Source organism: Columba livia, chromosome 2, assembly GCF_036013475.1.
Source record: "Columba livia isolate bColLiv1 breed racing homer chromosome 2, bColLiv1.pat.W.v2, whole genome shotgun sequence".
Classification (NCBI taxonomy): domain Eukaryota; kingdom Metazoa; phylum Chordata; class Aves; order Columbiformes; family Columbidae; genus Columba; species Columba livia.
In genome coordinates this window covers 30,397,972-30,420,553 of record NC_088603.1, presented here as the reverse complement: position 1 = coordinate 30,420,553, position 22,582 = coordinate 30,397,972, and the positions used below count along the sequence as shown (strand labels likewise).

At 37.5% G+C, this 22,582-nt stretch overlaps 1 long non-coding RNA gene across 1 annotated transcript in view; it reads right to left on the bottom strand.

The window, feature by feature from the left end:
* Positions 1–22,582, bottom strand: part of LOC110366050 (uncharacterized) — a 173,173-nt gene that overhangs the window by 92,920 nt on the left and 57,671 nt on the right. The window contains exons 7-8 of the long non-coding RNA XR_002426063.2: positions 11,899–12,041; positions 10,296–10,469 (exon numbers count right to left, since the gene is read on the bottom strand). This is a non-coding gene — a long non-coding RNA (uncharacterized LOC110366050). The remainder of the gene's footprint in view (positions 1–10,295; positions 10,470–11,898; positions 12,042–22,582) is intronic.

The following is a 22,582-nucleotide window of genomic DNA, read 5'->3' as shown; positions in this document are numbered from 1 at the left end:
GCTAAAGGTATTAAACAGAGACTTAGTGAGAAATTCCTATATATCTATATCTTAAATGTAATATTCTTAAGAGCATTAATATTTACATATATCTACCTGAATAAAATCCATAGAATATAGGTGAATAGATGCCTTTTTCAGGCAAATGAAACGTCAGATTGCTTGCTCAACAAGTCTGTAGCCCAGCAAGGTATTGAACCCTTCTCTTCTGAGTCCTAGGTTAGCCTAGGTTATATCTTTAACTGAAACTGAAAACCTTATCAAGAGGACTCTGTCAGGCTTCTCAAGGAGATTGTCTCATGTGGCCTTTCTGTGGGCTATGGAATCCACGGTCCTTCCCAGGTACCTGATGATTAACACAGACGTATGAAGCAAATTAACACCGAGTGGACAAGCTAAGTTGTAGCAAAAGCATTTTTCTAAGCATCTTTTCTTAAAATGTAAAGCCTAGAATATGTAATGGTTATATCTCAGACAATGGCATAAAATATTAACATCACTTCAGAAAAACTCAAATGTAGTACTTCTCCCAGTAGAAATCATAGTATGGCTACATGTTCAATACAGTAAGAGACATGGAGAAGAGCTGGAAAGCCAGGATGAGGGAAGGAGAGAAGGAAAAAAAATAGAATAATAGAACTGGCACCATGTTTATCTTAATGGAAAATCTCCAATGTGAGGTGACTACCCTGAATTGTTGGCTTGGTCCTGAAATGCTGGTGCACTTCTGATTTTAGAAAAAGAGTATTATCAGACCAATCTTTTTTGTGTTTGGTATTAGACAACATGCTTTGCAGAGGGCACTTGATTACCCTTTCAGTCTCTCAAATGTCATCTAATGTCGACTGAATGTCGCAGAAATTAATTCTGTACAATATTGGACAGTTAAAACTCAAAAAAATTAAACAGGCCTCAAACACACTTTCTCAATGTGAATTCTGAACACCAAAGAGAAGTCAAGTTCTAGTTTCACATCTTTTAATTGATCCCTTTGTCCATATATTTTCCTTTAATTATGCTTTATCACAATCTTACTGCATAAGGCTTCACATGGTTTTCTTAGGAGCAAGCAGGTATCCCTCCCCCTACTTTACAAAGAAGCTCAAACAAGAATGTTGCATAATTATTATCCCTTCATCCTCAGTCTGCTTTTATCTCCAGACTACACTAACTCTTTAGGGCTGTATGGAGATACTTCAGCAGTATGAGATTATTAAAGGATAAAGCTTCTTCCATAGCTATACTCCAAAAGATTCTGTCACATTTTTGCATGAACACAGTTTATATTTCACAGGCTAAATTTACCAACTCTAGAGATCCCAGGCAAAAGCCTTGAAAATAAAGAAATTAAACACAATTATTTTGAAATTAAGTGGGTTTTAAAAATTGCTGCAACCATAGACAAAGATTATGTGTAGGGAATTTTAGCAGCTTCATTCACTGAAGAGTATTCACTCTGTTCAAGAATCTCGAGCCCAACTGCAAATGCTCTTTAATACAGGGTATGAGTTTTTTTGTCTCATGAAACAAGGAAAAATAGTAAGAAAAAGAGAACAAGTCAAAAATGTTTTTGAGCTGAACACTGAACTGTCCAGTTAATTATTTTCTCGTAGCACTGTAGTAATGTAATTCTCTGTAATGAACAAATGGCAGAAAACATAACTACAGCTACACCTGCTAACCTTCATTTCTGTTTAATTCCTAGGAGAAAAGGATTTTATTCTGCACTCCATGTCAGCTGACTCAGGTTAAAATCTTCTTTATATTCTTGAGTAAGTGCATCAAATTTAGCTCTTTGCTTTCATATTTGTTGTGATGTACATCTCTGCTGCACTACAATATACGCTTTGTTGTGCCAGTTTAAATATCATCCATACATGAAAGGCAGTATTTTCTGAAAGCAAGTAGTGTTGGAATAGAATGAAAGCAGTAAATAAATCCACCCAGCTCCTCTCCAGCTTTCTAAAACTTTCTCAAGTTCTAGGATGGGAAAGAAATGCAATTAAACAATTCACTAAGTGCTTTATTTGCCACCTGCCATCCGTTGAATACCTGCTGACAAAAGTGAGTTTTTTTACTTGCAGATTTGCCCTGATAGACTGGAATTATAAAAGTTCATGAGTGCTCCAGGAATCACATGAGGATAAATATAGATTCAATCAAATCAAATCAAATTTGGCAATAAAGAGGTAAAAAGTGAATTACTTTCAGCTTGTCCCAAGGATATTTTTATTTAGCAGAACCAAGATAGCTTATGAAGGCAATTTTGTCAAAAATGTAGAAAACCTTGTACTGATCAATTCTTCTGTTACTTTGTTTACTGTACAAATTAGAAGCTGTTACAATTCTCAAAGTTATTTTATCCAAAACCTCTCATACATTCAGAGATGTTTATGGAATGTTATCTTCATTGAATCTTTTAACTGACACCTTTTAGGCTATTTATTAAGAAGGTGGTTTACATACTTGTGATGTAAATGTGTGTGACATTCCTATCCTTACATGAACATACTCAGTGGCCAATTTAAGTGAATGTGACAGAGAAGCAGACATCTCAGGAGAGATGCAGGTGTGTCTACACTATTGTTTTATGCTAGATCATCCCTGCACTTCTGAAGCGAATGTCCCAGACGTTTCTCTTTACCTTGCTGTGAGTCGTATAATGGATTTGGGTCCTTCAGAACAAAAGTGACTCAGAGATGGAGGTGCAGGAGAGCGCATGTGGTAACCGTTGTCCCAACATCCCACTCCATTATTTGTAGTGTAGTCATCATATTCTCAAGACAAGTTCTTTGCCATACATATTTATTCTTGCTGAGTTGCATTAATAGTGAAAGTTACTACCTTTGTGAAAGGGAAAGAGAACCTTGTACTGCACAGCACTGAAAATTCTAAAATGCAAATCCCTCACTAGACATCAAAAAAGAGAGCGAAGAGGGAGAAAAAGAAATCTTTTCCACTACTACTATTGCTTAGGGATTTCCTTGTGAAGAATTAGTGGTACAATAGTAGGGTGATATGTATGTGGAAACCCAAGGTACATGGGAATGCAAGATTCGAACACTGATTTCAATTGTAATTGCTAGTACAAGCAACTAATATTTACCTTAAAATCTTTTTTATATTTAAATGTATCTTTTTCTTTCTTGCCATTTGCCTCACAATGTAACTTTAGAGAAAAATTGTACATCTTAACAATGTATTTTTGCTTTAATGAGAGAGCTTTTAGAACTAATTCTCACACTGCTTACTGAAATTCACCTCATCCTGCTGGTTAAAGATGTTGGAAGATCTGTTATGTGCAACATATCTATATGTCATAAATTCACACGAGTGGATAGGGTAAAACAGAACGCTCTGCAAATGCTGAAGTATGTGTACACTTGACAGTGACTATTCATCTGACCTTCTATGTTAGATCATGGAATTGGTTCTGATTTAGAAGTCAAATACATAATGTAAGTTACTTTGAGAGCTTAATATAATTAGAGCCTCAAAGCTTAGTTATACAAAGACAAGGCAATTCAACTGCAGTAGTCAATTTTCATTGCTATTAGAACTGCCTTCTTGCAGATTTGTGAGAGAAGAGCTAAAAATACAGACATTATCTATACCACAGTTATGATGCCTGAAACAGAAGACTTCTGTGTACACACAGAAAAGCATAGGAACTATTCTTGGTATACACAGAACTCCATTTCCTTTTGAGGATATTAAACAGGCTTATGTGTAGACAGACATACAGATGTGGATTTTATTTTTAAGTTCACTTGAATACTTTCAAATTCTAAGAACTCCAAATAGTGGCAACAGGTACTTGGCACCATTGACAAACAGGGATAGTTTGAAAAAAGTCAGAATTAACTAAACAAAGCTTAGAAACTTATTTATTTTATGCTAGTATTCTTATGAATCAATTTAACTCAATTTATAATGTCAGCATTTACAATGCAAATAAAAGTAGAGCTTTATACTATAACATTGGGCAGTGTTTCATTTTACTAAATCAGGGAGATGCAAAATTTTCATTTCAGCAACACATTCCTAGTAATAACAAGGCCATTATAAAGTCATTCTTTCAACACCCTGATGGCAGGCAAGTCTAAAATGACCCTGTAAGGACTTTAACTAGCATGTAGTAAAGATATAGTTAGATACAGTTAAAATGCAGTAATTTCAAGTGGAACTGAAAAATAGTAATTGCTGTAGTTAAATACTTCAGGTCCATGATTGACTCAGTTTCTATATCCTCTATACTGAATGCTAAATAAAAACTGAGCTAGACACAGAATTATTGTTAACCCACCAGTAAGATGTTAATTGCTTTTACATAGACCACACCAAGGATACCAATATAAAAAGAAATGCAAAATAAACAAGTTTCTTTTAAACTTCAAAAAAACCCAAAAACCAACACCCTATGTAAAAAGTTGGTTGTTTTTTTTTTTCCTCTAATGAAATGAGCTCTTTACATATAAATTATATTGTAATAACAGAGCTCCCTGGTGGAAAAGAGTTCCTTCTCCTGCTGGCAAAAATTAAAATAATCACAGATGGCTAATGATCAAAAATACTGACAGACAGCTCTGAAGTACAAGGCATAGATAGTATTCTCAGAGCTACAATTTATTTATACTCAGAACTGGCTTTAGGCACCCACAAATTCTGTGTTCATGATGTCCTGATATAAAAGAGATCTTTCAGCCACCACTGCAGTTTCTGTTGCCAGGGTTTTCCTTAAGACTAAATGGATCTCCATAATAATTTCACCAATGTACTTGTGTTTCATTGTACCACTTATTTGAAACTATATATAACTATCTGAATTTACTTAAAAATTTGGACTCCATTACTCTTATTTGCACTATGCTTAAAATGTATATTTTGAGTTCTTAGAAATACTGTATGACGCTTCAGAGTTAATATACTGCTGAAGTCAGTCAGTGCAAAGAAAGGGTCCTGAAACACATTAGTTTCTTGTATTCAAATGATGGTGTACAAAGAGTTGTTTCTTTGATAGTGTTCAGAAAGCTGTGAGGATTTTGGCCTTGTTCCCACTTATGTTGGTTGAAAGGTTGAGTTTGTTCAGTTAGAAGGTAGATGAGCTTACAGGTAGTTGTGTTTTTCCTCAAATATTTCTTGATTGTCATCTTGTGACTCCCTTGAAAAATGTGCTAAACATTTTGTACAGCAGGAATCTAGCTCCAGTTTCAAAGCACTGGCTGTTTTGTAGGCTTCTGATAATTAGGACTTTTCAATATGCATCCAACTTGCAGCATCAAATGTTTTCTAAGAGAAAGTCTGCCTTTTTGAAGTGTAATTTCTAGCTCCTGTAATGCAGATGAAAAGCTGGAGAGGTATTCTGGATCCATTCAAAAGATTTGGTGATAGGAGTTTCATATACCTCCAAAATATTACCATGGGATATTAGCAATGTTTCTTATGAAAAATTATATGGGAGGAGATATGTAGAAACATTTCTATTCTATAATACTTCATCCATTTAACTTTCAGGGCAAAGTTGCTTTGAACTTCATTATTGACGTTTTGAAAATCAGCAACCAGAAAACATAAAAAAGAGGGAGAGAAGGAGATGCTACCTAAGGCTACATAAAATTACACATCTCAATGGACACCAGAGAATCCAGAAGGAAGAAACCTTCACATTCCAAAACTGCAAGAAAACCTACAGTCAGAATTTGCACTTGCTTAGACTCTGCAGTTCATCTCCACAAACACCACAAACCAGGCTTCATTAATCACAGAGCTCTCAGAAATACTTGCTTAATAAACCTTCCGATTTTAAACTAAGCATGTGTTTTGGACACCAGCTAATGATTTTTGTGCTGACAGCAGTAGCCTTGCTGATATGATGCGTAGCCTCAGATCATAATATTGCTTCACATTCTTTTCATTCAAATGTCTGACTGGACCTCTGCTATATGAGCTGGAAGCTCTGGGTATAAGGAGCATCATTTATCAATGCAGCTGCTGTTATGCCAGGACAATGTAAATTTTACAATGGCAGGCATGGAGTTTGAGTAATAATTAATGTAGGAACTTTTCCCCATGAAGACAGTATTGCTGTAGATATATTGAGATTCATCTTAAACAGGAACAATTTCAGGAAATAAGTTATATTATTTCATCCAAACACAAGTGCAATTTATAAATAATAGACAGTCTGTGACTTACAAGCATTCCAGCAATCACAGTTTTCCTCTGCTAGCTAGCCTGATGATGACTTCTTAGGGAAAATGCTGGTATACTATTTTACATTATACAATACAGAAGCCAGTCATCAAAAATTAAAAAAAGAGAAAAATAATTGTTTTTTGATGAAAAGGGTGTTAGCGGCTACAGGGACTTTACAAAACAGTGCTCTTAAAGAGCATACATTCGTTCTACCCCTGTTGAAATTCAGTTACAGCTAAGTGAACTATCACAAGTAAACTATTTCACTGAACTGAACAACAATAAACCAAAACGAGTAGAAGTACTAAAAGCATGCCTGAGGCAACAGAAACTTTGGTGTTAATTTCCATTTCTTTCAAGTGTGTTTGATGAATGATGTGACAAAAGAATCCTAATTAAAGTTGAAATCCTGAATACTAAATAAATTAGAAGTGCCACTACATTCATCTTTTACAATGATAATACTGTCACTTCTGCTCCTTCTCTGTGCCCCTTGCTTACATCTGTGGCAGTAACTCAGGAAAGGGCACTGCCAGCACAGGTTGGGGAGTGGATACTGTTCCCCCAAACAGAGAGATAATAGAGCAGACTGGTTTGTTTCTTTTCACTGTCTTCAATTTACACAAAGAAAGGCTACCAGGAGGATCCAAAGTATTTCTAGATATCTATTTTTCCTCTCAAATGACTTAAAACTACAACATTGTACCCTCTGGTCTTTGATAGCATCAGACCAGTTACTGTGTTTATGGTCATTATTTTTAATTTCTTTTATTACTGGAGAATCATTAAGTACCATGTATAGTTGGGGTAATATATAATCTTAATGGGCTGGAAAGCAACAACAAAGGGATGAAATTCTATGGCTTGTGTCACACAAGCCAGGCAAGACAATCATAAATGATTTAAATCTATGAATCTTTCAAGTAACTGCCCTATTCAATAAGCAGACTGGAACATGAATTACGATTCCTGAGAGACGTCCTTTCCTTGCTCACTTTTTGTTCCAGGGAGCGACTCCTAAAGTCTTTAGAAGAAGGTTATATACCAACTGTGTCCAAGCAGTAGGCTTGTGTTTTTCCATTCTCCTTCCACTCCTTACAGAAACAGGTCTGGCAGAAGAGGATGCCCTTCTATTCCCACCACAATTACACTCAAAATCTGCCAATGCAAACAGAAGTGATGCATCAGTGTCTCCAAGTCCCATTAGTACTGTCTAAGGCCTGTGACAATAGAAGTCCTAAAAACAGGCTGTAGTCAATCAAGAACTCAAAGGAAGCCAAGTAGTCTAATGTCCCAACTTTGTCAGTGACTAATATGGTTTCCTGTCAGAAAAAAGTGTAAAAACATGACAAGTATGTAATGGTACTTCTCCAAATTATTCTTCCAGACTGTCAAAATGTATAAGAAGTTCTGATTTAAAGTCCATGCCCTTATATTTATGATGTATTGCAAATACACAAAACACATGACTTTTCTGACATAGCAGAACACTTCAATCCTACAACAGCATAAGACACACAAGACAGAATGTCTTCTTTAAATTTCTCACAGTGATACCATGCATCTTGGCTCTTTTTAAGTGTAGTTTCTTTCTGTTTTCCAAATAACAAAAAAAACAGAACCTCTCTCTCCCACATCCTCTTCATCTGAGGTTGTAAACAAGTTTTCAGACTTGTCCTATGAATTTCTTCTTCTTCTTTTCTTCTTTTTTTTTTTTTTTTTCCCCCAGAGGAAATGAAAGACAGAATTACCTTAATGAAAAATATAGATTGCTTGCTTATATTTGTCTGGTATATTTTAAGACCTGATTTTACTCATAATCTAGCTAGTGAAATTGTAATGGGCTACAGTTTTTAAAGTACTGCAAGTAAAAATGCAGCTTGTGTATACCTGGTATATAATTTCCAGAATTCTTGTCAGCATGTGAATTTTGTAGCCCTAATTTTCTCCTATGAATTTTTGATTGATATTTTAGAAAGGATATTTCTTAATCCTAACTGTAATAATGATCATTTCAGTGATCACAGTGGGTTGTCAGGCTAATTATTTTATATATAGGTAGATATATATAGTTTTAATAAATTGCCCAAGTAGGAAAGACATGCTGAGACACATATTGTGTCATATCATTTATTGAAATGCTTATCTAACACATGCAAAATTGAATAGTTGTGGCACCACCTCTTGAATTTTAATTTTGCATTCAGCTAGTAACAGTGAGGTATTTTATTTCTATTTCACTCAGAAAACAGGGATTTTTCACCCCATCTTTAAAAATGCAAAAGAAAACTAGTTGTCCTACTACTTCTCTCTCACAAAAACACCCTGTGATTCAGACATGCAACCTGCATTTTCCTGTATGCTTCAAAAATTCTTACAGTTTGTCAGTCAAGTAGCAGGCTTCCATTTTTTTCCTGTTTTTTGAATGACTTCATATTTATGTCTTGTGGACCTGGTTGTGAAAGGTGACAAGCAAGAGAAACGAAAGGAAGGCTAAGGAAAAAAACATAGTGATAAAGGATAAGGCTGAGGTACTTGATGCCTCTTTTACTGAGGGAGCTGTCAGAGGTGCTCACCAAAATACTTTACATCATTTATTAGCAGTCCTGGCTAACTGGGGAGGTCCCAGTTGACTGGAGGTTAGCAAATGTGATGCTCATCTACAAGAAAGGTTGGGAGAAGGATCGGGGCAACCACAGTCTGACATAAGTGCTGGGGAAAGTTATGGAGCAGATAGTCTTGAGTGCCATCACGTGGTATGTACAGGACAAATGGGTGATCAGGCCCCAGAAGCATAGGTTTATGAAAGGCAGGTCCTGTTTGACTAACCTGATCTTCTTCTATGACAAGGTGACCGTCTTAGTGGATGGGGGAAAAGCTGTGGATGTTGTTTACCTGGACTTCTGTAAAGCTTTTGATATTGATCCATACAGCATTCTCCTGGAGAAACTGGCTGCTCATGGCTTGGAGAGGTGTACTCTTAACAGGGTAATAAACTGGCTGGATGGCCAGGCCCAAAGAGTTGTGGTGAACAGAGTCAAATCCAGCTGGTGGCCAGCCGTGAGTTGTGTTCTCCAGGAATCAGTATTGCGGCCAGTTCTGTTTATCAATGATCTGGACGAGGGGCTTGAGTGCACCCTTAGTAAGTTTGCAGATGACACCAAGTTGGTTGGGAGTGTTGATCTGTTGGACGGTAGGAAGGCTCTACAGAGGGATCTGGATGAGGTTCAACAAGGCCAAGTGCCGAGTCCTGCACTTGGGTCACAACAATCCCAGGCAGCGCTACAGGCTCGGGGAAGAGTGGCTGGAAAGCTGCTTGGCAGAAGAGGACCTGGGGGTGTTTATTGACAGCTGGCTGAGCATGAGCCAGCACTGTGCCCAGGTGGCCAAAAAGGCCAACAGCATCCTGGCTTGCATCAGGAATAGTGTGACCAACAGGAGTAGGGAAGCAATTGTACCCCTGTACTCAACACTGGAGAGGCCGCACCTGAAATACTATGTTCAGTTTTGGGCCACTTGCTACAGGAAAGACATTGAGGTGCTGGAGCGTGTCCAAGGAATGCAGTGAAGCTGGTGAAGGGTATAGAGAACAAGTCTTATGAGGGAACTGTGGCTGTTTAGCCTGGAGAAAAGGAGGCTGAGGGGAGACCTTATAGCTGTCTACAACTACCTGAAAGGAGCTTGTAGTGAGGTGGGTGTTGGTCTCTTCTTCCAAGAAAGAAGCAACAGGACAAGAAGAAGTGGCTTCAAGTTGCACCAGGGGAGGTTTAGATTGGATATTAGAAAAAATTTCTTCAACCATTGTAATAGGCTGCCCAGGAAAGTGGTTGAGTCAACATCCCTGCAGGTATTTAAAATACATGTAGATGTGGTGCATAGGGACATGATTTAGTGGTGGATTTGACAGAGCTAGGTTTATGATTGGACTGGATGATCGTAAAGGTCTTTTCTAACCTAAGCAATTCTATGATTTTACATTTGAGAAGTCAGCGATTCAGGTACATGCTTTGTAACAAAAAGGTGAACAAAATCATAGAATCATAGAAGCAAGAAGACTTCTCAAAACAAATGCAAGAGAGGAAGTTGGAGATTTAACTTACCCTTTTTCATGTTGCGTTGCATGGTAAATGACACAGTTTAATGAAGCCACTGAAAGCTTTTCTCTCTTAGGCCTAGACTAGACTGCCTTTGGTCTTCACCATCACTCCAGCTTCATTATTGCTGACCTTGATCCTTTCTGCCACTGTCTGTTGTGATCTCTGGGGGTTAAGTGCCTAAAGGTTACATACATGTACATGAGTTATCATCCCTGGATTCTTAATAATTGATTGTCACTTTTGCATAATTCACCTTGCTTTTCTTTTGGCAGAACAAGTGCCCTTTCCTAGCTCAATGTTCAGCTACTCTTCTTTGGAGTCTGCAAGTGTCAACCAGCGTGATAAGGCGTAAAAATACAAGCTTGTCAGTAATGACCCAGTTGGTAGCACTCAGAATCTTTGGCTAAAATGTCAGAGAAAGCTTTTCCAAGTTCTTGTGCTGTTTTGTTTTTTGTTGTTGTTTGGTGAAAAATACAGCATGAAGCACTGTCATTAGGCAAAATCTAGATTTATCTGTAAATTTCAAAGGAAATTATCCTATTTGAGAGCTAGAGAAGAAAAAAATATTCCAGTCAGTGTTTTCAAAATTGCAAATGAGCTGAAATTAATTCTGTAACTACTCCTGGGCCAAATAAATATAATTTTAAATAATTATATCTCTGATCTGAGATTCATGTACCCTATAAACATATATAGGGCTTTTAAAAACTTTTGTTAATTTTGAAGTTTTGGAAGTGTTTCTCCAAGTACTAATTGATTTTTGGTTTTTTTTGTTTGTTTGTTTTTTAGTTTATAAACTTCCCTGTCTTCAGTGGTTTTCCTGGAAAATACTTGACTTGAGCTACTGAATTAATGTTTAGATGTTTAGATCACTGCCGGTAAAGACCAGATTACATAAAACTAGTGGTCTTCCATGTTGATTAGTTTAGAAAGCAAGCCTAAATGAGCATCATCATTTGTTAAATTTGTTGCATGCACCAGAAAGGTAATAATAGGTTGCTTAAGACAGACTTTTTTTCAAATGGCTTAGTCTCAGAGACATAAAGGAGCATCTTTTTGTTACCAGGCAATGTTTTCTGTAGCTATAGTGTGCTATAGTCACCATAAGATAATTCTGTAATGTACTAGAGAGAATAAAGTATTCCTATTGTGTAATGTTTTCCTATCCCTCTAAAGGCTTATAACATCTTTTATCACAACAAGGGGAAATCTGTGTCTTTTATCAACTAGTTCAACAAAGCAATGCATTTAAATAATGTGTCTGGAACTCCAGTCTATGGAGATAATCAGTATCGTATTAACCTTAATCATAACAACACATTATCACTATTTGGTTTCATGTTGACTAATTTGCAGAACAATGGGGAAGAGCACACTCAGCACATAAGACTGTTCCCAGTTCTTGGCACTGAATAAATACAGTGACCCTCACTTGAAATGTCAGAGACTTAAGAAAAAGCTCTATCATATGATGAAGGAAGAGAGTCAGGGAAAAGGGGATCATGTAATCAGAGAGTTACTTAAAAAGTAAACACTTGTTAAACCTCTGGACAAAGTGAGATCATCATCAAACAGATACCTAGAGCACAGAATAAAGGTCAGTTACCTTTTATCATGTTTCTGTAGCTTCAGTTAAACTAACAAGCAGCAGCATGTGCTTAAGGTCATAGTTAAACAATTTTGCCTTGATAAATGAGCTGTGTATTCAGTGCTTCCCCTTCAAGAGCGTGGCCATGTTGGAACTCTGATCTACAAGAAAAAGACAGACATCAGAAAAGGAAGCAACTTACCTATGGACAGAAATCAGTGATTGCAGATGATGGAAAGAAATAATAATCAGCCAAATAGTATAATAATAATAAGTCAAAACAACCAAAATGCAGTGCATAAACCTCAAAAATAAAATAGTTTACTTTAATTTTGGGGAGTGAATGTGCAGAATTTAATTTTTCTCCAGATTTGTCAAAATCACAAAAAATGCTTTGCCTTGAATTATTTCAACATTAAATGTACATTTCCTCATAGTTGCACACATCTCATGAAAATTCTAGTTCTTGATCCTGATGAACTTACTATTTCATATGAATGCCACACATGAACCTACTACTCAGGAATAAATACAACCGTAAGCTTTATGAGAGATTTAGGTGGCACAGATTTCATCCTGAAAGAAATGATAAATAAAATGAATAAAATGTACCTTCTAAGAAAATATACCATACTATATAACAGTTCCATTTAATTCATTCAAAAAAGGAAACTTCAGAGGAATTAAAATAATTAATTCAATAGATAACATAGTGCTATAATATTTTCAGTGGGTAAAACAAAACAGGAGAAAAACTGCAGTATAATCCAAATAAAATTCCACCAGAATTCAATATTTTTTAAGTTCTGTATTATGAAAATAAATTTCCTAAAACCAATGGCAAAATCAAATTGCTGTCCATGTTCTGATATTACAAGAGATGAAAATATTATAGAGAGTATTTCACCAAGAATTTACTTGGCACGGAGCATAATGATTTTGCAACGGAAGTTTTAAAGGAAGAAAAAGTAAAATATAAGGAGAGAGGTAAGGATACAGTAAAACTAGGAATAGTAACTGAGACTGATGAAGCAGGTAAAATCTGAGGATTCTGGATAACTAACTGTAAAGTTAAAATGAAGCCCCAGCCAATTATTCTTGACCAAAACAGCAAGGTTTGGGAGAGAAAGAGAATCACTTCAGTGAGAGCTCATTATTTCAATGATACAGATTCATGATTCTCTAAATGAAATTATTGCCATTTTATCTCATAAATGATGCAGTTAATAAGGGCTCTACAAAACAAAACTTCCACACACCTTCCTGCTAGTATCAAAGTTCTGTGCTGGAGAAAGTAACTGTGTTTTTTTCCTGCATGTCATTGCCCTATCAGTCCCAGACCATAATTGTGATATTGCAGTAAAGCATCTCATAAAAGTCCACAGTGATTTGGGTTCTAAATCTGCTAGGGACTGGAAAGGAAAAAACCCAGTAACTCACACGGGTCACACGCTAGGATTGAGACAGAAATGTCTCATATGTACTATACATGAAAAGGCAATGATGTCACAACAAATTTTAGCTTATCTCTGATGAATAATTTTTACAGATTCAGAGCTCTGGAAGAAAATCTGTTTACATTCACCATAGAATCATAAAATAACAGATTAGAAGGGGGACTTCAACCTTTGGTCACAAAAGCACGGTCTAGACAAGATGGCCCAGCAGCCTGTCCAGCTGAATCGTAAAAGTGTCCAGTGTTGGGGAATCCACCACTTCCTTGGGGAGATTATTCCAGTGACTGATTGACCTTATTGTGAAAAATTTTCCTCTTGTGTCCAATTGGGATCTACCCAGGAGTAACTTGTACCCATTACCCTTTGTCTTTCCCATGTGACTCCTTGTAAAAAGGGAGTATCCATCTTCTTTGTAGCCACCCTTTAAATATTGGAACATGCTGATGAACTCACCCCTGAGCCTTTTTTTCTCAAGGCTGAACAAGCCAAGCTCTCTCAGCCTTTCCTCAGCTTCCCACTCCATTGATCATCTTCATGGCCCTCCTCTGGACCCTCTCCAGCCTGTCCACATTTTTTTTTTTATAGCAGGGATCAAACCTGAACACAGTATTCCAGAAGCAGCCTGACAAGCACTGAGTAGAGTGGGATAACAACTTCCTTGTCTCTGCTGGTGATGCCCTTGCTAATGCAGCCCAACATCCTGTTGATTGCCTTTGATACAGCAGAACATTGTCCACTCACATTGAACTTGTTGACCATCAGGACCCCCAGGTCCTTTTTCACAGAGCTGCTTCCCCTGCTGGGTTGAACCCAGCCTGTGCTGCACTCTTGGATTATGTCTTTCCAGATGCAATACCTTACACTTGTCCTTGTTGAACTTCATAAGATTCTTGTTAGCCCACTTTTCCAGACTATCCAGGTCTTCCTGCAAGGTGGCTCTCCCTTCCAAAGTGTCCACTTCCTCACTCAATTTGGTGTCATCAGAAAACTTCATCAGGGTACACTTGATCCCATCATCCAGATCATTTATGATGATATTTGACAGAGTTGGGCCCAATATCAATCTCTGGGGGACCCCAGTCACAAGAGGTTACCAGTTTGAAAAGGAGCCATTTACCACCACTTTCTGAGTGCGTCCTGACAGCCAGTTTCCAAGCCATCGCAGAGACCACTTGTCTAGACCATTGCACATCAGTTTCTCTAGGAAGGGGCTGGGGGAAACCATATTTAAAGTCTTCGAGAAATCCAGGTAGACAATGTTGACCACTCACCCCACATCAACTGAACAGGTTATTTTGTTGTAGAAGGCAATCAGGTTTGTCAAGCATGATTTGCCCCTGCCGAATCCATGCTCTCTTTTCCCAATCAAGTGTTTCATTTGACTTGTGGTGGCCTCCAGGAAGATTTGTTCCATAACTTTCCCAGGGACTAAAGTAAGACTGATGGGCCTATAAATTTCTGGATCCTCTTTTAAGCCCTCCTTGTACATGGGGTCACATTACCCTTCTTCCAGCTTTTTATGTCTTTTTATCTTCAAAATGTTTAGTGATACTGCTTATAAGTAAGTGCAGATTCACATTGTCTAAAACTGTATCTTCCTTTTACAGCAGTGATGAAATTTGCAATTCATTTTATAAGGCTGTATAATATGAATTTTTCTGAAAAAAAAGCATGCTGTGGGAGGATTCCACTGTTAATGTACATGTGTTGGTCTGATCTGAAATAACACAGAAAATGTATCTGATTATGCATTAGTTTAGGCAAATATTTCCCATAAACTTAAAGGACTATTTGAGACTATCTAAATGGCAAGCAGTAAGTATAAAAACTGGAATTAGCTTTCTGGGTGTTAGTTGGTCTCTATCAGTGATGAACTATGAAAACAAAAGCTGACCTCATATCTTATCCTCTTGCCTAACTCTTAGCCCTTTACCATGAATTTTGCTTATGTGGCTGAAGAATATTGGTTCTTGAAAAAATTGCAATGTCTTCACTTAATAAAGAAAATATGTTTTTATTCAGAGTTTATGTTGATATCTTAAGCATCATGCACGCTGCTATGCAGTGACAAGACCAAATGCGCTTTGGCTTTGTTTCAAAATAAAAATTAGAAGGTGTTGATTTTATTATCACTCTGGCAATATATTTGAAAGCATGTTGATGAGTATTAATGTCATATGGTTAGCCAAAAGAATTCCTAAGGTCAGAATGATATTTTATCTGCTTTAAAACATTAGTAATAAGTAGCTGAATATGTATTTTTATAAGTATTTTATATCTTGTTAGCCAAAGCTACCTACAGTGCATACAGACCTTATGCTGTATTTTTATAAAATAGTAAAGCTGATGATGAAAGTAACTGAATTCTAATGGAATCTATCAAGAGCACCCAGACAAAACCAGAAGCAATTATATTATTAAGCTGAAGAATTTTCCATTTGTCAAAATGAACATTCTTGAGCTTTTGTTTGGATTATTTTAAGAAATCCCAACCAGTCTGAACAATTAATTACATGGAAATCACTATGAAACTTTCTATGTTCCCTTTAACAGAATGTTTTACATTTTTTCCCAAACAACTTCTTCAATCCCATAAGAGACTGAATTCATCAAAGAATTAGATGAGAAATGGAAGCTTCTGCTTCAGAAAACAGAATGGTAGCTAGACAATAGGAAACAGATGCCAATTATTTGCCAGTGTCTGTGGTAGAACAAAACATTTTATGACATTTACTTTGCCTTAGAAAAGCTGTCATTAATGTTAGAGAAGTACCAGTCAACAGATTCTGAAAGGAGACTCTATATGTTCTAGGACTGCGAATAAATTCTTACACTTTTTTAAAGATGTCAAGATGAAAAATACATAGTATTTCATGTAGAGTAGCAACAAAGTTAGCTATATTAGCACAATCTAGAATAATACTGTCTTACACTGTAAAACCAGAATTACTTGGTAAATTAAGTGAAAACAGAACTTATATTGCCTGGACTTAGCAGCCACAAAATAGGATTTCTTTTGTCACACATTGAACAGGGAAGAATTGAAGCTGTGCAAGAGAAAATAAAACCAGTCTTTTCTCACTATATTAGCCACCTTTATTTGTGTGGAGTACATATTTGTAAGGTGGGCTGGTCTTCATCATGTGCCATCCAAGGAATACAGGAGCTGTTGCCACTTTACTTACCTTTAACAGACCAACTGAACACAATATTTATTAAGTCAGGCCAGCAGCAAATAATTCTCTTAAGCTAGGCCAACAGTCAAAACTTTTAGTTTGTTACAATTTTTGTCTAGCAAACACTTAAAGTAGGTGGTTACACTGACAAAACATAACTTACTGTTTGTGATACACCTTATTACATCAGCATGAACAGTACAGAGAAGATGCTTTCTGCAGATGGAAACTGCAATGGTATTAGGAAACTATGCCTGTATCATTCTGCCAGCCAGACCTTTGTAGCACTGACTAGGTCTTAGATTAAGGGCAGAGAATGTCCACCCGAGGGAGGGCAGTGGAAGATAGTGTAGTCGAATGGTTACTTTTTGCACAGGGCTATGAATACCACATGCAAATGCATTAGAATTAATGAAAAAAATCTATATTTGTTTACATCTATTTTTTAGAAGAATTACAGCTCATATTACTGTAATTTAATAATGGGAACATCTGCTACCTGTAGCAAAACTGTAATACCTTGTGTGCTCTCTTAATTGAAGATCTCATTGTAATAGTGCAATCAGTGGAGGTTCAGGCATCGTTCAGTGATGGGCAAACAGTTACGTGTGACCTATCAATCACTGCACTTCACATCAATCCTCTTAGGTCAGACTTATAATAGAAGTATCTGTAGAGGCCTTTCTGACCATATTGTCTGTGTCTTCAGTTCAACTTGTAGTTTTGGAGTCTTTTGTTACAGTGGGCCTACAACCAATCTGTCAGTGAACACCACTTACATATGTGCAGCTTCCATTCATTTTCCTCTTTCCACTCTTCCCTTTAAAATACTAACAACTTCAAAGAATTATGACATCCCAAGTATACCATACCTCAAGCACCTCTCTAATAAAGTACCTGATGATAAGAATAAATCACTAAGTCTCACTCAAAAAACTATTAGCACAAAAGTCTGGTGCTCACATTAACAGTTATTTTTTTGGTGGTTGCGTTTCAGAGACGTCAAGTAGAGATAAGTGCCTGTGAGACTTAAGCATGTTTTTTTCAGGGCCAGTATACATTATGAAATGAGTCATGACACAGAGAACAAACCAGCAGTGACAAAGCAGCTCCAGGATAACATCATTGCAGCACAGTGCCCAAACTCTGTTAGCCACTGTTTCACAGGGTTGAATTTTTATGCAGTTTTAATTAACTATTTTTTTTTTTTACATGGTGACTGAAATCTGAAAAATACACTTTCTTGAGCTTTTTCCTCTCTGAACTTACTTGCTCTCCCATGAAAATAATAATCTTCATAGACATTTTCACTAGCATTTTCTGGAAAGATAAATTATAAACTCAATAAAATTGGCGTTTTTGGAAAAAAAATCACCTAACGATGTTAAGCATGTTGAGCTATGACTTTACTAAGAAAATAACTTTTTATGAAAAGAAAGAGACAAGACAAGAATTCTACTAGACAAGAATTCAGATTATAAAGAATCACTCTTCAATTAGTACATTTCTTATAGACTAGGCAAGACAAAGCTCATCCTTCCTGGATGATGATGAGCTAGCACATTGAGGAAGAGGGGCTGAGGGGTAGAGGAAGACTTAATGATGTCATGGGGAATGTACTGAACTTCTGTGGCCAAACAGTACATTTTTTACTCCTGTGAATAGTTCCACTTATTTCAGGTGAATAGTCCTGCAGGATTAAGCCACTGATGATTAAGAAATGTTTGAAAACAAGGCTAAAGCCCCAGTCTTATTTGAAGTCTCAAAGACAGGGTAGTTTCTATCTAACCTAATAGATCAGAACCTCGACTTGCTCATTAGCTGAGAACCTCTGCCCTCCTTATTAGGCCCAATTCTCTCAGATGAACTGTCAGATGGAAACTGCTGCAACTGTACACAGGACAAATTCTATGTCATTAATGGAACAGGTGTTTAATGATTTTGGATGCATCAAGTTTACCCAGCTTCTTAAAAGGTTACTTCTCAAATATAATAGTGGCTGTGACAACAAGGATCATTTGCAGAAAAGGCTGGCACTTCCCAGGCCATCAATCCGTCAGCTTTATGTGCTCACATGGTGAATGTATTCAGGGAGTTTGTATTGGTTTCTTAAGACAATGTTGTTATTACTAATACTGATGAGCCAGTAATTCAGCCTTCATTGAGATCAGCAGGAACTCTAAGTAAGACCCACAAAGAAATTAGAGTTTGGATCATTAACTATAATATGCAGCTTTCACACAAGAAAGGTTAACGTTTGCTTTAGAAGTTTTATTTCAAGTAAAAACTTACAAGACAAGAATGTTTTAAACCACAGATATCTACAAGTATCTTTTTTTTTCTCTAAAAATACAAACAGATGCAAAATCACAGTGAGAATCCTGCATTTGACTCAGATCACACAAGCTATAGCTGACACTGGACTTTAGCAGATTTTGTTACCTGATTTTATCCCAGCTTATTTTCTACAGCAGAATAAGAGCTGAAGAGTTTAGCAGAATGGAGTCTGTCAAGTTATGTGGCACCATCCTATAAAGCAATGGGAAGGGGCAAGAACTGTTCCTATACTGGGATAGTAGACAACTATTTTGAAAAATCATTGCATGAAAATGTAGATAAAAAGAATAACAGATTTTCCAAGAAAAAATAGGCCAACTGTATTTTAAACACTAAACCTCACTCAAAAAGAAGAGTTCTCATGTTTTTGTTGCAGTTACTAATCTCAGGTTTAATTCAGGCTTTTGTGTTAGTGTGAAGGATCTTTGCTGTCAACAGGGAGTTGGAGCCATATAAAGAAGCCCAGCAAATTTAGCCCAAAAGGACAAGTTTCCTTCTCTAATGGAGACTTTGTTCTCTATTATTTTATTATGTTCTGATAGACCAGAAGACTGCCATTCAATGAGACCTGTACAGGCTAGAGAGCTAGGCAGAGAGGAACCTAATGAAGTTCAGCAAAGGCAAGTATAGGGTCCTGCACCTGGGGAGGAATAACCCCATGCATCAGTACAGATTGGGGGTTGACCTGTTGGAAAGCAGCACTGCAGAGAAGGATTGGGAGTCCTTGTAGACAATAAATGAACCATGAGCCAACAATGTGCCATTGTGGCCAAGAAGGCCAGTTTTATCCTGAGGTCCATTAAGAGTGTGCTTAGCACGCCAAGGGAGTTTATCCTCCTCCTCTACTCTGCTCTGATGATTCCATATCTGGAGTACTGTGTCCAGTTCTGGGTTCCCCGGTTCAAGAAAGACGAGGAACTATTGGTGACAGTCTAGCGGAGAGCTACAAAGAGGATTAGGGGACAGGAACATCTTTCTTAGAGGGAATGGCTGGGAGAGATGGGTCTGTTTAGCCTGGAGAAGAGAAGGCTGAGAGGGGATCTTATAAATTCTTACAAATATCGTAAGGGTGGGTGTCAAGAGGATGGGGCCAGACTCTTTTAAGTAGTGCCTAGTGACAGGATAGGGGGCAACAGGCACAAATGGAAATGCAGGAAGTTCGTCTGAATACGAAGAGAAACTCTGAGTGTGACAGAGCACTGGAACAGAATGTCCAGGGAGATTGTGGAGTCTACTTTATAGATATTCAAAACCTAGCTGGACACAATCCTGTGCAACCTGCTATAGGTGAGCCTGCTTCATCGGGGGTGTTGGATTAGATGATCTCCAGAGGTCCCTTCCAACCCCAATTATTGTGTGATTCTGTGAAATTAGAGTTCATCCAGGAGAATATCAAATAAGTGCTCTACATGCAAGGAAAATTATGCTAGCAAATGAAGAAACAATCTTTTTGACAGGAAACCATCCAGGTACAGATGTAAGTTTTGAAGGCAGCTACTTCAGGTTTGATACGAGAGAAGTGCAACACACACCCATCTCTCAGCTGCTTCATGCAAACCCTTGCTGCTTGACTCAAGCTGCTAATGACGTTTTAGCGAAGCCACTTTGGTCTCAGGTGATTGAGGTGTTCGAGCTATCTTCAGATCTGCCAGATTGGACATGGGGGTGGTTAGACATGACAAGTATCTCAGCCACTACAGCTAGAGTTGTGCTATTCACCTGCCAGCAACTCATCATTTGGGCCAAGAGAACATCTTACTGGAATTCTAATAGGACTCCACAGAGGCTAAGTGACATTTTAGACGGTATAGGCATTTTGTTACTTCCCTACAATAATATGCAACATAATATCTAACAGGAGAGAACACTGAAATGGTACTGCAGACCTACCTTTAAGTTCCTTAAATCTGTATCCCTGAACCAAGTCAGGTGACAGGGTGGGTGGGAATCTTGTGTGCTTGGTGGTAGATATATTTTCATGCATCAAGTTATATTGATGACATCTCTTCCCAGATCCCACAATGAAAGAATTTTGATACTAGGCCAGCCATTACTTTTGCCTATAATGTATCTGCTAGTTTAACAAACTCAGCATAAGTACATGGCTCCACCACGTATGACTGGGCAGTTTGCTTTCTGAGAAACACCCACAGAAAAATATTTTGTTCCTTTTCTCCTTTCAAAAATGTTTAGTCTGATTATTTGACCTCTGTCTTTGATTTTCTAGTGGGGTATCTGTATAAAGAACTCTTCTGGACACTTGGAGTCTGTAGGTGAAATAGCTGTTGTTGGACAGTATGCCATATCAACGTCCTTTTACTTTGAGCTTTCCAATATTTCAAGTAATGAAGGAATTGAAAATATCTGAATAAACTCATTAGGAATCAGCATCATGAGTGGTTTAAGACCTCCTGCCACCCACAGGCAGTTCTCCATAGCTGCCAGCTCTTGCCGCAACACCAGTTCAGCAATAATGGGGATCTCTCCCGCCAAAAGAAAGGCATCTGCAGAAGATCTTGCCCTTAAAAAGGGTACTTTCCTCGGCTGGCCTAGCCTGAGTTTGGCAAGTTCTAGGCACATTGAGACACTTTTCTTTGGAGAGAGCACCTCAGCTGAGCTGACAACAAAGTAGGAGCTGACAGTCCCTTTGTGTATGTGTGTGTATGTGTGTGTTTTGTTGTTGTTGTTTCTGCTGTTTTGTTTTTTCTCCTCAAAGGTAATACACTGCCTCAAAGAAGATTCCACCAAGTTTTGAATGCAGACACTTGTCTTTTTGCAAAGCCTAGACCCTTGTCCCCTGGTATTTTGAACTCACTGATAGCAGAATTTGTTTCTTCCTCCCCAAACTGAGAATTTACCTCTGCGAAAGGCAGAGGTTTCCAATCCTCCTGAGTCTACCCCTAAGTCAGAACTGAAACACAGGGCAGATGATCAACTTCTGTTCTTGGTGGGAGCAGAGATCTTTCCTGCTTATTATAAAAGCAGTATTCTGCTGATCAGCACCAACTTGCCTCCTCATAGAGGGCTGCTTTGAAACTGTGCTCTTCGACATTACTCTTAGTTTTTTTCCCTGTTTATAAACAAACAGGATATAGGTTTCTTGCGCTGATACTAACTACCTTCATGCGGAAAAGAATCCTACTCACAGCCATGTTCTTATGAATACAGAAAAAATATACTTTTGTTGAGTGCAGATGTTCAGCTCATGTCGTCTCTTTTTATCATGATCATTACCATCTTCCATCCAAAGAAGAATATTCTTGGCCAATTTTTCATTGCATTAATCTCACTGAAATCTACCTTTGGGGAATCTAGGATTCTCTTTTTTCCTTCCCTTTTTTTTTTTTTTTTAAATCTCTGAAATAAACAAGACTTTCACAAAATTAGAGAAAGAAAAAGGTTTATCTTTTGTATTTACCTTTCTAAATAAATTTTCCTCCCTCCCTTTTTAAGCAAGAAAAGACATTACTTCCAGGATGAATTTGCCCTAAAGTGTACTTTGCCAGGCCAAATACAAGCAATTCTAATCATAGTCCAAAACCACCTCTTCAGTCCCCATCTTGTAAACTAGAGTAGAAGAGCAATACCTCATACTTTGTTTATAGTTCTGTCTCTCTGATTGAAATACACAACCTTTTACAAAACACCTCTTAATGAGAGGTCAGCAGCATCACTCTGGCATCTTTCATAAGCAATAAGTTGCCTGCGAGGGAAGAGAAAAAGAAAGCCTCA